The following is a 13,803-nucleotide window of genomic DNA, read 5'->3' as shown; positions in this document are numbered from 1 at the left end:
CCATCTAATGGAGCTAACACAATTTCTGTATCCTCTGGTTATTACAAAGTGAAATTTGTAGGGTGTCTTTATGGTACCTGGAGGAGGGCCTCACGTGTGCCCACAGGGATTTGACAGTGATAGCAAGGTGGAAAGTTTTTTTATTAGTTACTGGGGCAATTCAACCCCTAAACCTTGCTGCCCAAACACCAGGGCTGCAACAGGATGTAGGAGACTGGGCAGGTGGCCTAGCTGACAGCCTCCCGATCAGGAAGGACTGTGGGCAGGAACCCACCTGCCACACCCCATCGGCCTGATGGGCGGCAGGGAAAGGGGCGCCTGGCAGGAGTCAACCACAATGAACTCATTTGTACTTGGCAGGTAATGAAACGATGGAAAGTTCTTTGCTTTCCAGTCACCAGTCATGTATGCTATGTAATCCTCTTTAAATAGGAAGTAGAAAATCTTTTGCTGGGAGACGTTTTCATTTAAAGGAGAAGATTTTAGTAAGAACAAAAGGTAGCATTTGGCTTGCTCCTGATAATTGCAATAGCCTTTATCCCAACGTGGCTTGCTGATTTTGGAATCTCCATGCAGTCCAATCTGTAAACTAATTATGAATAAATTAAAAATATATCTCATGCCTCTGTATTTTTAATTCAAACTGCCTCAGAAATTTGTTTTAAGGCTTTGTTTTTATATTTTGGCCACAGTAAGGTTAAGATAATCTTTTTAAGAAAGATAAAGTACCCCGAAGGGCCAGGCACAAAACAGCCCCAACCCCTCACAGGCCCTTTGTCGCCCTTGAATGAGTTCTCAGGGGAAGGAAGTGCATCAGGGAGGGCAGTGCTTGCCTAACTGTGTGTGGCTGCTGAGAAGATCTCCCTCCTCCCAGGCAACCAGAGCCCACTGGGGCAGAGTTCACTCGAATGTGCTGGGGAAATGGGGGTGATTGGATTCCAAGTTGGTTTATATTTATTATTTTAATCCCCTTGTATGAGAAGATAGCATTATCTGCTGTTGAATTTTAAAACTCCCTTTTCGATGATAGGAAAACCTTGCAAGTCAGCTCACTTATCTCACGCCTCCAGTTCAACCTTCGAAATTGTTGTACCTTGACAATCGATTTTACTTGTAGAGGAAACTTGTTAACAGGTTTTGGTGGTTGTTTGGCAGTCCCTACTTATGACTTCTGGCCCCGTTTTCAGTGATCTTAAGGTTTCTCCTGGGCACTCATTGTCTTCAAAGGGAATTCAGGGCAGGAACCAACTGTGCTTTGTGGTAATTGGGGAAGAGAATTACAGATTCGTGTTTGTGCTGCATGAGTTGTCTTGCTAGTCAACTTCTTGGATACATTTCTAACCAAGTATTAAAGGCCTAGTGGGATAGCCCACATTTCCCAATTCCAGTTTTGGAGAAATGATACGATAATTGCCAGGCTTGATTAAAGATGCTGTGGTTTTGTTTTGAAAGAGATTTATGCCCCAATTTCTGAAATTTTTTTGTGCCCCTGGTGTTATCCATGTGCTTCTGGAGAAAAGGCTGTCCTTCCCTCCAATGGGGTCAGTAGAAATTGCCTGAGTATGTGCAGATGCAGTTGAAAAGAGTAAGGGGCATTTTAATCTTTACAGGAATGCTCTTTGAATGTTAATGCAGTGGTGAACTAAGCAACAAAGTAGCTAGGAGCAGGACTTTGAAGTTCAACCACAGTGAACTCCATTCTAGTTTTGCCATTAGGAGCTGACAATTACCCAACTTCTCTGAGCTTTGGAATCCTCATCTCTAAAATGGGATAGTGTTATATGCCGGCATAATTAATAAGGAATGGAATTAGTTCATAAAATTAAAAAACACATAATAACCATAAAATATGTATTATATTCTATTATAATGTACTCTATTAAAATACCTCTCTATATAAAGAGGTAATATGCAAATTTGTCTGGGATGCTGTAACAGTCATGATCGGACAAATTACCTCTTTATAGGCTGTGTGCACAGATGGGGGTGGGGCCTGCTGCACAGTGAGGCAAACCATGGATGGCACAGACAACTAGCAGGCATGCAGAGAGCAGGCTGGAGAAGGGCCTGCCAGTCACCACAGCCATGATCAGATCCATAAAGAGCAGCGCAGAGCAGGCCTGCAGACGGAGCTGGAGCCTAGAGGCAGGGAGGTGAGCCCAGGCCACGGCCACTGGGAGACAGTGCCCCAGCAGGCACGACTCTGTGCGGGAGCTGCAGAGGAAACACCTTTTCTGACTGCTCGTTGGCTAAGCTCCCTGTAAGCCACTCTCAGTGTTCTTGGTAACTTGGGTAATAAGAATCCAAGAAGGCTATCTAGGGTCTTTCCTCCTCACTCCTGGAGAAACAAATGAAGATCCGCTACTGGAGGGTCTACGAAAAGTCATTTCCTGCCCTAGCCAGTTTGGCTCAGTGATAAAGCCTTGGCCTGTGGACTACAGGGTCTGGTTCAATTCTGATCAAGGGCATATACCTAGGCTGCAGGCTCCTCTCTGGCTGGGGCCCAGGTCAGGGCTTATGCAGGAGGCAACCAGTCAAAGTGTCCCTCTCACACTGATGTTTCTCTGTCTTTCTCTCTCTCTTTCACGTTTTATAAAAATCAATGGAAACATATCCTCAGAAGAGAATAAAAGTCAAAAAAAAAGAAAGAAAGAAATGCCATATCCTATGAAAGAGGCATCTTGAAAATGCCTAAAGAAAGTTGTCATTTTTTCATGGTGAAGGGACTGGAGTCTGTGTTGATGAAAACACTTTGGCAGCTGCCATGACCAGCAGTGGCAGCAGCAGCAGGGTGATGGAGGTGGTGTCTTCCCCTGATCAGCCTGCAGTGGGAGGCCAGACTGCGGTTTAGGCCTGCTCCCGTGTCAGCAGGCCATCCCCTGAAGGCTCCTGGAGTGTGAAAGGGGGCAAACTGGGCTGAGGGACCACCCTCTCCTTCGTGCACTGGGCCTCTAGTCTGACTATATTTATGATATTCTATAGTACATCATTTAGAAAATAATTATAACCCAGTTGTTTCCTTATGTTAGTTTTGTAATTGAACTGATTCGGACACATACAGAAGAGAAATTAGTTCAAGTTTCACCAGTATGTACATCCTCCAAGAAGACAAATATATATACTCATAGGCAGCATAAAATATTGTGTCTAAGCACTGAATAATTCTGAAAATGAAACCATCCCTCCAATTGGAGCTTTAGATGTACCCTCCTGCGTGTCCATGTACATTTTCCTTCATTGACTCTACCCCCAAGGCTTTCACACTTAACACAGCATGTCACAGAATGTTGTGCCTGATACCACATTTCATGTTTGGCCATTTTTCAACCTCACCAACATTGTTTCAGTTCATTATTAAGTCACATTTTTATTGAAAGTTGCCCTTTCCCTGAAAATAGACCAGAATCACTTTACTGGTGTTTGCAAATTAGAGATTTTTAGGCTCAGAGTCCTCAGTCAACTATGCAAGGGAAAGGAGGACTGGCCTATTTTTTGCTTTTGTTTTTAGTAAGGCCATCAAAGAGTAACTTACCACCTACTGCCACTCTCATTTTTTAACAGAAAAAGGACATATAAAATAGCAGTCCCAAACCAAGGTAGGATAAAACTCAGAATGAAAGTCTTTAGCAAGACGGAAAACTGTCCCCTTTCATTGTGCACTTATGTTGTCTCTGTGTTGTTCACCTCAGACCAGAGAAAGTTTGGTGCCAACTGGCCGACACTCCAGTGAGGCGCAGCATTTGAAAACAACCAGTGTCCTCAGAGCTGCATATGCTGTATGCTGAAGGAAAGGGCAGTGTTCATAGTCTCATAGATTTTCATATTTTCTGATTTTTAACTCACTTTAAAGTTTTTAGATATTTTGTCATTGGAAAACAATACAAAAACCATTTTTAGTAAATTGTATAAAACATATAAAAATATTTTAAATTATTCATCTAACTTCTGTATAACCACTTCCCAGGTCAAGATATAGACCCCGTCAACCCTAGAAGTACCACTCCTTGACATTTGTCCTTACATCAACAGAAACTCATCCATGGCCACAGGATTAATTTGCATTTATCCACTATTTTATTACCTTTCATTGTTTTCCCACCTGTATCTATGCATCTTGAAAAAATATAATTTACTTTGTCTGGTTTTGAATGTCTATATGTAGACTCATAGTGCATATATGGAATTTTTGCTTTTTCCTATCAGTATGTCTTGCTTTTAGTTTCAAATTTTTTTATTCTTCTATATTTTTCTCTACTTCTTTGGTAGTGACACACTTTGTTTCTGTTCTGTTAGTGGCCTACCTAGGATTACATTGATACTTATCAAAGGCTAAAGCTAATCAAATATTTTACCCTCAGCCAAAATATTAGCTTAAAATGTTTAATCTATTTATGTCTTTTTAAATTGATTTCAGAGAGAGGAAGGAAGAGGGAGAGATAGAAACATCAATGAGAGACAAATATCGGTCGGCTGCCTCCTGCACACTCCCCACTGGGGATCGAACCCACAATCTGGGCACTAGCCCTGATCTAGACCAGAACTGGTGATCTTTTGGTGCAAGGAACAATGTTCAACCAACTGAGCCAGGCTATTTATTTCTTTTTAAAATGTAATTTATTCATTTTATTTTTTATGTATTTAAAATAAATATTTTATTGATTTAAATATTTTTATTGATTTCAGAGTTGAAGAGAGGAAGAGAGAGAGAAATATCAATGATGAGAGAGAATCATTGGTCACCCTAACTGGGAATGAAACTGTGACCTCCTGGTTTGTAGGTTGGTGCTCAACCACTAAGCATGCAGGCCTGGCTATTTTTTTTCTCCTACTAGCATTTATTCCTCCCGTGTCCTCTTTCCCCTACAACCTCCCCCTCCCCCTGCAATCAGCATACTGCTGTACTGTTGTTTGTGTCCATGAGTTCTTTCTCTCTCTCTTTCTCTCTCTCTCTCTCTCTCTCTCTCTCTCTCTCTCTCTCTCTCTTTTTCTGGCTCAGTCTCCTTGTATATGCTTTTGCTGTTTTATATTTTAATTTATTCTTTTTTTTTTTTTTTAGCACACTAGACATTATTCATTCTCTTTTACGTATAGAGTCAATGTTGGTTTCCATTTGCCCAATATTTACCATGTTCTTTGCTATTTATTTCTTCCCGCATCTTAAACCTTCCTTCAAGGATCACTTTTCCTTCTGTTTAAAGTGTATTCTGAGAAATTCCTGTAGTAAGGGTCTTGTGGTGACAATCTGTCTCAGTGTCTGCTTGTTTCTAAATGTCTCCATTTCTCCCTTAGTCTGGAAATACATATTCTCTCTGGATATAGAATTTTCAGTGGGCAGTGGTTTTCTTTCATTACATCTAATATATCATTCCACTGTGTGTGTGTGTGTGTGTGTGTGTGTGTGTGTGTGTGTGTGGTGTGTGTGTTTTTGTGCATATGTTTTGTTTGTTTGCTTTTTGAAATTTAATGTTTATTCTTATATTTGAGTGGACTCAATCTCATTTTTTACTATACTCAGACTTAGAGGGAGAAGCTTTCAGAGAGGACAGCCTATGTCTCATGGCAAATTGTTCCTGACATTTTTCTTTGGCCTCTTTTATTCTTTTAACCAAAAGTTTAACATATTCTTTAGCCTCTTTCTAATTTTCCACAGTGCATTGTTTCTTCAGAGCAATACACTCCTTCTGTTGCAGTACATGTGGAGTAATAAGATGCTGAATCTTAGGTGCTTTGGTCTGAGGTTTCTTACTGTCTTTGTATAGGTGCTTCCTCACAACATATTGACAGACAGTCTTATTCAGAGATAGGCGAGTTTGCGGATTCTGCTAGCTCTCTTGGGCCCCAGGCATTGAGGCACAGTAGTGTCAGCCAGCGAGACCAGAAATATCTTTCTCTTCCCTTTTAAACAATGAGCACATTTAAAAAACTGAGAGTGGCACCCACAATGCAATCCTGAATGGATTTGCGCTTTCTCTCTCCAGTGCACCTTGGTCTAAAACAGGAGTGCCCCTTACCCAGCAACAGTCAGACTCCCCTTTGTGGGGAAACTGTATTTGTCATCTCCTCCATTGATTACAACCACATAACCCTTCCATTCTTCACCCAGAGCATCAGAAGCAACTTCTGTGGCTTCACACTTCTCCTAGGAGGCACAAGTTAGTATCATCGTCCACTTCAATTAGTTTCTGGCATCCAGGGGCCAGGAAAGCAATGTTCAGTTTCATTCCTGAAGGGGCTAGCTGCTTCTGAGGTGCCACGAAAGAGCACTGACCACCAGGGTACAAGCACTCTGACCAGTAGGTTAGCTTGCTGCTGGGGTCTGGCTGATCAGGACTGAGCAAGATGGGCCAGACAAGCCCTGAAGCCCTTCTGTGGTCCCTGCACTTTTGGCTAACCTCCCTCGTCCCTCCCAGCCCTAGTCATGCACTGGTGGGGTCCCTTGGCCTGCCCTGTGCCCTCTCGCAATCTGGGACCCCTCAGGAGAGCCAGTTTCAGCCCGATCCTGCAGGCCAGGCCGAGGGACCCACTGGTGCATGAATTCGTGCACTGGGTCTAGTATGTACACAATAGGAGGGCTACAACTGTGCTACAACTTCTCAGAGACAGAATTGGTCTTTACTCTGTTTTTTTCTTCTATTACATTGCTCAAATACAAAGGCAGTCTTTATAATCCCTTGAGATTGGAGAAAAATAACACATTTAATATTGGTTCTTCTTTATCATTTAAAAAATATGTTTATATTTATTTCAGAGTGAGGAAGGGAGAGGGAGAAATAGAAAAATTAGTTATGAGAAAGAATTATCAAATAGCTGCCCCCTGTATGCTCCTGACCTGGAATCCAGCCCACAACCCAGGCAAGTGCCCTGACAGGGAATTGAACCCTGAACCTGGTTCATGGGTGGATGCTCAACCATTGAGCCACACCTGCTAGCTGGGAAGTTCTTTTTTATCTTTTCTAAAGACCCTCAGGCAGTAATTTTTCCATTATTCTGTGAGCTCAATTGACCTAAATTTAAATGTAGAATATAAACAGACTACAAGCCTGGTACATGAAAATTCATGCACTTGTGGGGAGGGGGTCCCTCAGCCCAGCCTTCACCCTCTTGCAGTCCGGGAGCTCTTAGGGGATGTCCAATTGATGGCTGAGGCCTCCTCCTTGCAGGCTTCCCTCTGCACTAGGTGACAGGGAGGGCTGATCAGGGGAGGGTGCCAGCAGACAAATGGCCAGCCCCACCTCCTGATCGCCCCTCCACCACTGCTGGTTGCCACCATCCCCCGATCGCCATCCCCTCCCTCTGCCTGCTGACACACTCCTTGGAAGGCCTGGCACCACCTGCTTGCTGGCCCCTTCCCCCACTGGTTGTTCAGCCATTTGGTCAGTTTGCATATTACCCTTTTATAATATAGAATGCCCTCAGGCAAAGGGCAGTATGTTCACTGGATATGCACCTTTTCTCTCTGGGCTTAGACTCTCACCTCCAAAAATTACTTTCAGTCCCACTTTCCACTATCTTTTCAGCCTTTTCTTCTTTTTGGGGGGAGATGGAGAAGGAAGGGGGTATGGTGAAAATACATTCCCTCCTGCTCCAAGGAGTTTGATAATGTAGACAGGGATGCACATTAAACTGAAATGATATGAAACTATATGAATGATAGGGAAGGGAGACAAGAGTGTACTGTTTTAGATAGGATAGTCTGGAAAGACCTGTTTGAGTAGATATTTGAGCAGAGCTGAATGAAAATGTAGAAGCCTTGGAGGAATCCAAAAGAAAGATGGTCCAGGCAGAAGAGCAAGTTAGAAAAGTCCAGAAACTTAATGTGCTTGGCGTTTGGGAAAGAAGGGAGGAGGCCAGGGTGCTTAGAGCACAGTGAACCCGGGCAAAAAGATTGTGGGGAAGTCAGCCCTTTGTTCTTTAAGATAATTTTAAAAAATTAGATAGCATTTTTCATTGTTTTTAGTTGGAAAGTTGATCCAGATAACGTAGTTTCTCATTACAGTTTACCTCACTTTCATTTAAATATGCAGTTGGTTAATCAAGTTTGTGCTATTTATATAAGCCTTGGTAGGAAAAGGCTTCATAAGAATATGTATTGAAATCCTACAATGAACAGCTTGCTCGTTAGTACTACATATAAGGCACAGAGATATAATCAGGAATAATCAAGATACTGTCTTTGCTTTATAGCATCTCTGCCAAAAAATAGGGTGATATGCAATAAGAAACATAGAAGAAGTGTTGTTTTTTGTTTGTTTGTTTTTTGGGGGATTTAAAGGAAAGAGAGCTCACATCTGTGAAAATTTGAATTGGGCCTTGAAGGATGGTTATAATTTCAATATGAGGATTTGTAGGCAGGGAATTTCAGTGGAGTAAGAAATATGAACAATGGCATGAAATAGAATGGACTAAAAAGAGGAATACTTTTTTTTTTTTCCTGTTTCTTTTGAAGATAGGATAAAAAAAAAGGACTGAGAAAAGTGCCATGGGCTGAGATTTGCTATCAGGGACAAATCTTTAATAATCTTTTAGTCCCCAGACATCGCCACCCTGTAATAATCTATCATAGCTATTCCTTCTTAAAATATGTTTTTATTGATTTTAGAGAGAAAGGAAGGGAGAAGAATAGAGAAACAGAAACATCCATGAGAGAGAAATATAAATTTGCTCCCCAATACTGGGGATCAAGCCTGCAACACAGGCATGTGCCCTGACCATGAATTGAACCAGCAACCTCCTGGTTCATGGGTCAACACTCAACCACTGAACCACACTGGCTGGGCATAGCTTTTTTTTTTTTTTTTTTTTTTTTTTTTTTTTTTTTTAACAAATATATACCGAACGAAAGTATGACTAGGTGTTATGTGTCCAGGCCTATCATGACGAAAAGTCAACGAGGAATTCGACTCATTTGCTCTCATTTAGACCAAGAGCAAAACTGTTGCTCAAAGCGCCTACAGTATTATTTGTTTCATCTGGTGCTAGATAAGTCCTAAGGAAACAAAAGTTGTCAATTTGATATATGCTCTGAGGCCTTTACTCATGCATCTTGCATTTTTCAGGTGCACATACCTATTTTAGTATCAGTGGAGTATGTCCAAGGCTCCAGCACTTCATTTGCAACTTGCCTCCTAATTACCTGCTGTACTTTGTGATTTTGGAGCTTGTTTGATATGGAGTAGACACCTGACTCAAGCCATAGATATGACAAAAATTCATTCTTGGTTAAAAAAAAACTCATACGAACAAAACAAAACAAAACAAAATACCCATTGATTGATTACCTCATGAAGCTCTGTAATTTAGTGCATCCACTAATTTATCTATTCTATGAACAATTAACTCCTAACAGGTGTCACACAATGTGGTTTTAAATCCTAAAGAGATATCTAGATGAATAATATATGTCTGCTCACATGTGCAGTACTGTACCCTACTAAAATAAACACATTGTGCAAAGTATTAATACATTTCTAGTTTAAGAAATATCTCCACCAAACCAGACCAAATGCACCTTATTCTCAGCTATCAACTATTACTGTTTCATTTAACACAGAGTACTCTCAGAAAACTTAATGTCACTTTCACCATAAATTCAGAAGCACTGTAGACATTAAAAGGAATATTTATAGCCTGAAATGTAAGGTTCTAAAGTCAATATGTTCAATATAGCCCACATGTTACTATTGTATGTGATTCTTTTTGTTGTTGTTGCTACTTTTATGTTTTTTACTTTATATCATGGTACTACTTTTAGTAAGAGGCAAATACTGGCAAATTTTACCTCATATGATGGAAAACTTTTCAAGACATTTAATATACTATTACATTCGTGAAACCATTCATTTAACCATAACCTTTAAAACCAATAATAATAATAGTAGTAGTAGCAATAATAATAGATTAATATCAAAGTTCTCATTACAATATTTTGTTTGCTCTTTTAATATTATTTACTTTCAATCAAAATAATGAACACAATCATTAATTAAATAATACAATACATCTAGTGCTCATTCACTGTAGTATGTTTTAAATAACAAAATGGACTTATTTATGGGAGTAAATGATGAGATTTAGCAAAAATATGAAAATAGTTTCAATCAGAAAGCCATTCGTGAATTATTGAGTGGTTTGTGCAAAAAAAAAAATCTGAAATGATTTTATCTTTGTAAAGTGAGTATTGAGCCCTTATTCAGATCCTTGTTGAAAAAGACCATAAAAAATGAAAGGGCAACCTTAGCCTAATAAGGTATTTCAACTTCTCTTCAATATTTTAATTCTGATAATGATAGTGCTCTGGCAAAGTCAGCATGATTATCATTGGGCAGTTTATAACAATAGCCATAGTGTGCACTATTGTATGGCCTCACCATACATTTAAAAATTAGAAAAATATAACAGTTGAAAATCTAGAAGATAATTGGTGGAGATGCAAAACAAGAAAGAAGAAAAATATATTGAATTCTAGTATTTTATGAACATAAACTTGGTAAGAAGAAAAATGAAATCAAGTGATCAATATCACTATAAATAAAGCCATGCTCTCTGGTTATAATTTTCTCAAGATTTGGCCATTAACCACAATAAATTTTGTATCTTATGTAATTTTTAATAACCACAAAAATCTATGAAATTGATAAGATGCTTTATTAATGGATAATAGCTTACTGTCCAATAAACCTCACCTTAGGCTCTCTCAGAAAACTATTTTAATTATGAAGCTTGACTCTCTGTGGTTTATCATTTTGGTCAATGCAATGCATCTGATTTAGAGCTTGTATTTTGCTAAGACAAAAGAGACTTTTTCTCCACAGTGCACTTCTTAATTTACTGAACATGTGTAGTTAGTTTTTCTTAAAAATTCTCTACTAAATTGAAATGTGCTCAGAAACAATATATCTCTTTAGGTAGAAATAGGGGTTTCTAAGTCAGACCACCTGAGTGAGGAATCACAGCTTCATATTTTATTTGTTGCTATAATCCTTGGAGATCTTGACTGCAGTTTGGAGTTACTAAGAGTACCAACATCATATAGTTATTTTGAGGTTATATGAGAAAATTGATGTAACATGCTTTCCAAATAGCAAAAGATAATAAATCTTAATTATATTTACTATTATTAATGTTATTACTACATGAAGCAATAGAGTATAGTGGTTAAGATAACAGGCTTTGGAACCAGATAGGATTTGGGATTCAAATAGCCAAATTGCCACTTAATGGCAGTATATTTAAAATCTGTCTTAGTTTTTTATTTTGTTGTGTTTTCTTGTTTGTTGTTGTTTGTTTGTTTTAACAAATAGCAAAATTTTTTCAGGTAGTAGAACACTTTCTGCTGTACAAATACAATCCAAAATGTTTGTAAAACCTCATTTTTACCCATACTGCATGAGAGCTATTCATCTCTGCCATGAGGAAAATAACAATTGTCTCAGCCCTGATTCCTTAGAAAACAAAGCCTGAATTAAGTATCCATGATTTATTTGGGAGGTATGAATCCAGACACAAAGGGTGAAATGAAAAGGAAGTTAGGCCAGAAATGTTGGGAAATATTAATAGTAGAGGGGATGTGCTACCGTGCTGGCTACCACTCTACAGAGAGTCTCAGACGCAGAGGATTATTGAGTGGGCAGAGGAAAGAGGTTTTATCTGCCATGTTTCTTCCTGCTTCCTTTTGGTTCAAGTTTATCATCTGGTCTTCACTTCCTGTGTTCCATGGACTCTGGGATCCCCTTTGGATGGCTACTCAGAAAGTCAGATCCTTCACTCTGTAAAGAGGCATTTATTTCATCCCTTTCTGGAAGTGGTTGGGAAGCCAAAAGCCTGTCTGCACTTTGGCTGCCAGGAGGGAGGGCTTAGCATTCCAAGACAGTGACTGACTGGCAGTCCTCAGGAAGTAGGATCAGATGGACCCAATCAAGGCTGGTCCTCTAGAGGGCAGCTGAGATGGACAGAGTAGAGTAGGGTCTAAGGAAGGACTCTGAGGGGGCACCTGAGGCATCAAAAATGTGCCCAAGTTACTTACTCGGCAGAACTGAATAGATCTTTATGCACTATAAATGTAAGACAATATTAACTGACTAAAACTATTGTATTTATTCTAACAAGTTTTTGGTTCAGCAGTAAAATCAATAGGTGTTTATTACTTGAAAAAGAGAGAATACTTTCTCTTCAAAACAAACAAACAAATAATCCAAACATATAATATTCTAGTGCCCCAGATCACTAACAAAGATTTGCTTTTATGAAAATGTGGGTTGATTTGGTCTTGTAATGTACTGAGAAATTTTACTGTAGAAACAATTTCAGTTATTATTAACATCATTTATATTCATATACATAAAACCCACATCTTACCCTCAAAGTATCCTCTTCTATCTTGACAGTGGATATACTTTAGACATTAATAAGATCAGGTATCCATTCAGCACTATTTCCTAAATCATTTTTCCAAATGAAAATTTATAACTGAGTTTTCTCCTCCTCCATGAATGATTTTCCAGAATCAAAACCAGTTATGTGCTAAAACTTAATTCCTCTAAATAGATTTTGTGTTTCATGTTTCAAACTGATAAGGACAATCTGAGTCTATATTCTGGAATAGCAATTAATCCAAAATAAAAAATGGTAGCTAATATCCTGTTTCATAAAATCTGAGCCTTGTCTTTTTTTTAACTGCATCTAGTAATAATGGTGTGACAATGAGTGGCCCAGTGATTTGTTGTCCACACACATACCTAATCTTCATCCTGGAAAATACCATCAAGTGAAAGAGCATTGGCCTTTCATATTTTCTTAATATACATTAAAAGACCCAAATATTCCATAGAGAAAAATAGGAAATTTAGTCCCAAAGATTTAATCTAAGTCAGAGAAAAATACATTATAGAGAGAATACCCTGTCAGCTATTATTGGGATATGATAAAGATGGACTAAGATAATAATAAAAAATTAGAAATGGACAAGACCTAGGATCAATTTTTAATGACTTCACATTGTTCCCACGACGAGGTTTCTATATTTTATTGTCCAGCAGCAGTAACTTTTAAATAATTCTATTTAAATATTTTTAAATGAGTCATTTATATTTTAAGTTTACCCCAGAAGAAATGTGCACTCTTAGTTTTAAATCCATATTTTGTCAATTTTTAAAAAGTATATTTTTATAATGATGTGCAATATGATCCATTGGCGTCATGTAGTTCATTAGCAGAGTTTTTCTTGTGTTTTATATTTTATAGCTGTAGAATCAGAAATACATTTTTTTATTAAAGGATTACTTAATTTCAAGCTTCTTGGATAAAATCTTATTGGTCTTCCATATAAATTCTGTGACTCTTGTGAATAACTTATTTCAATGTTTGATAATATTTAGAAATTAAAAATGTTCCCTTATAATAAGCCTACTCCCTAAAGTTGTTCTAGCCTGGGTTCTCCAGCATTAGCTTTGTAATCAACTACTGATTAGGATGTTTTTAAAGTAGTCCTCTATTTCCTTATTTTAGGTTTTTTCTTTTTTTCTTTTTGAAGCCAATATGCATTTATCTGCTTTAATATTATTCAAGCCACTTTACCTTTTTTTCTAGAAGACTTTTAAATTTGCCCCAAATCTCTTATCATTTGCTTTGATTTTGCCATACAAGATCAATTCCTATCAAAAGTCGGTGTAACTTGGAATGTTGTACTTTTACTGCTTATGTATTTCTCATTTTGTGAGCTACCACTCTGGGAGGTATTGTTTAGTTTTATTTATAATACATTGGAATGAATCTGGAAATTTCCCATTGTAATATCCATGTTGTTCA

General features: G+C 38.4%; 1 protein-coding gene and 1 pseudogene across 1 annotated transcript in view; one reads left to right on the top strand and one right to left on the bottom strand.

Moving 5' to 3' along the window:
* Positions 1-13,803, top strand: part of ARHGAP15 (Rho GTPase activating protein 15) — a 622,919-nt gene that overhangs the window by 108,653 nt on the left and 500,463 nt on the right. The gene's annotated exons all lie outside the window — the stretch shown is intronic.
* On the bottom strand, positions 5,496-6,221 carry LOC118709753 (annotated as a pseudogene).

Source organism: Pipistrellus kuhlii, unplaced genomic scaffold (genome assembly GCF_014108245.1).
Source record: "Pipistrellus kuhlii isolate mPipKuh1 unplaced genomic scaffold, mPipKuh1.p scaffold_m20_p_7, whole genome shotgun sequence".
NCBI lineage: Eukaryota > Metazoa > Chordata > Mammalia > Chiroptera > Vespertilionidae > Pipistrellus > Pipistrellus kuhlii.
Note: the sequence above shows the minus strand (reverse complement) of the source record. Positions and strands in the feature narration are given on the sequence as shown.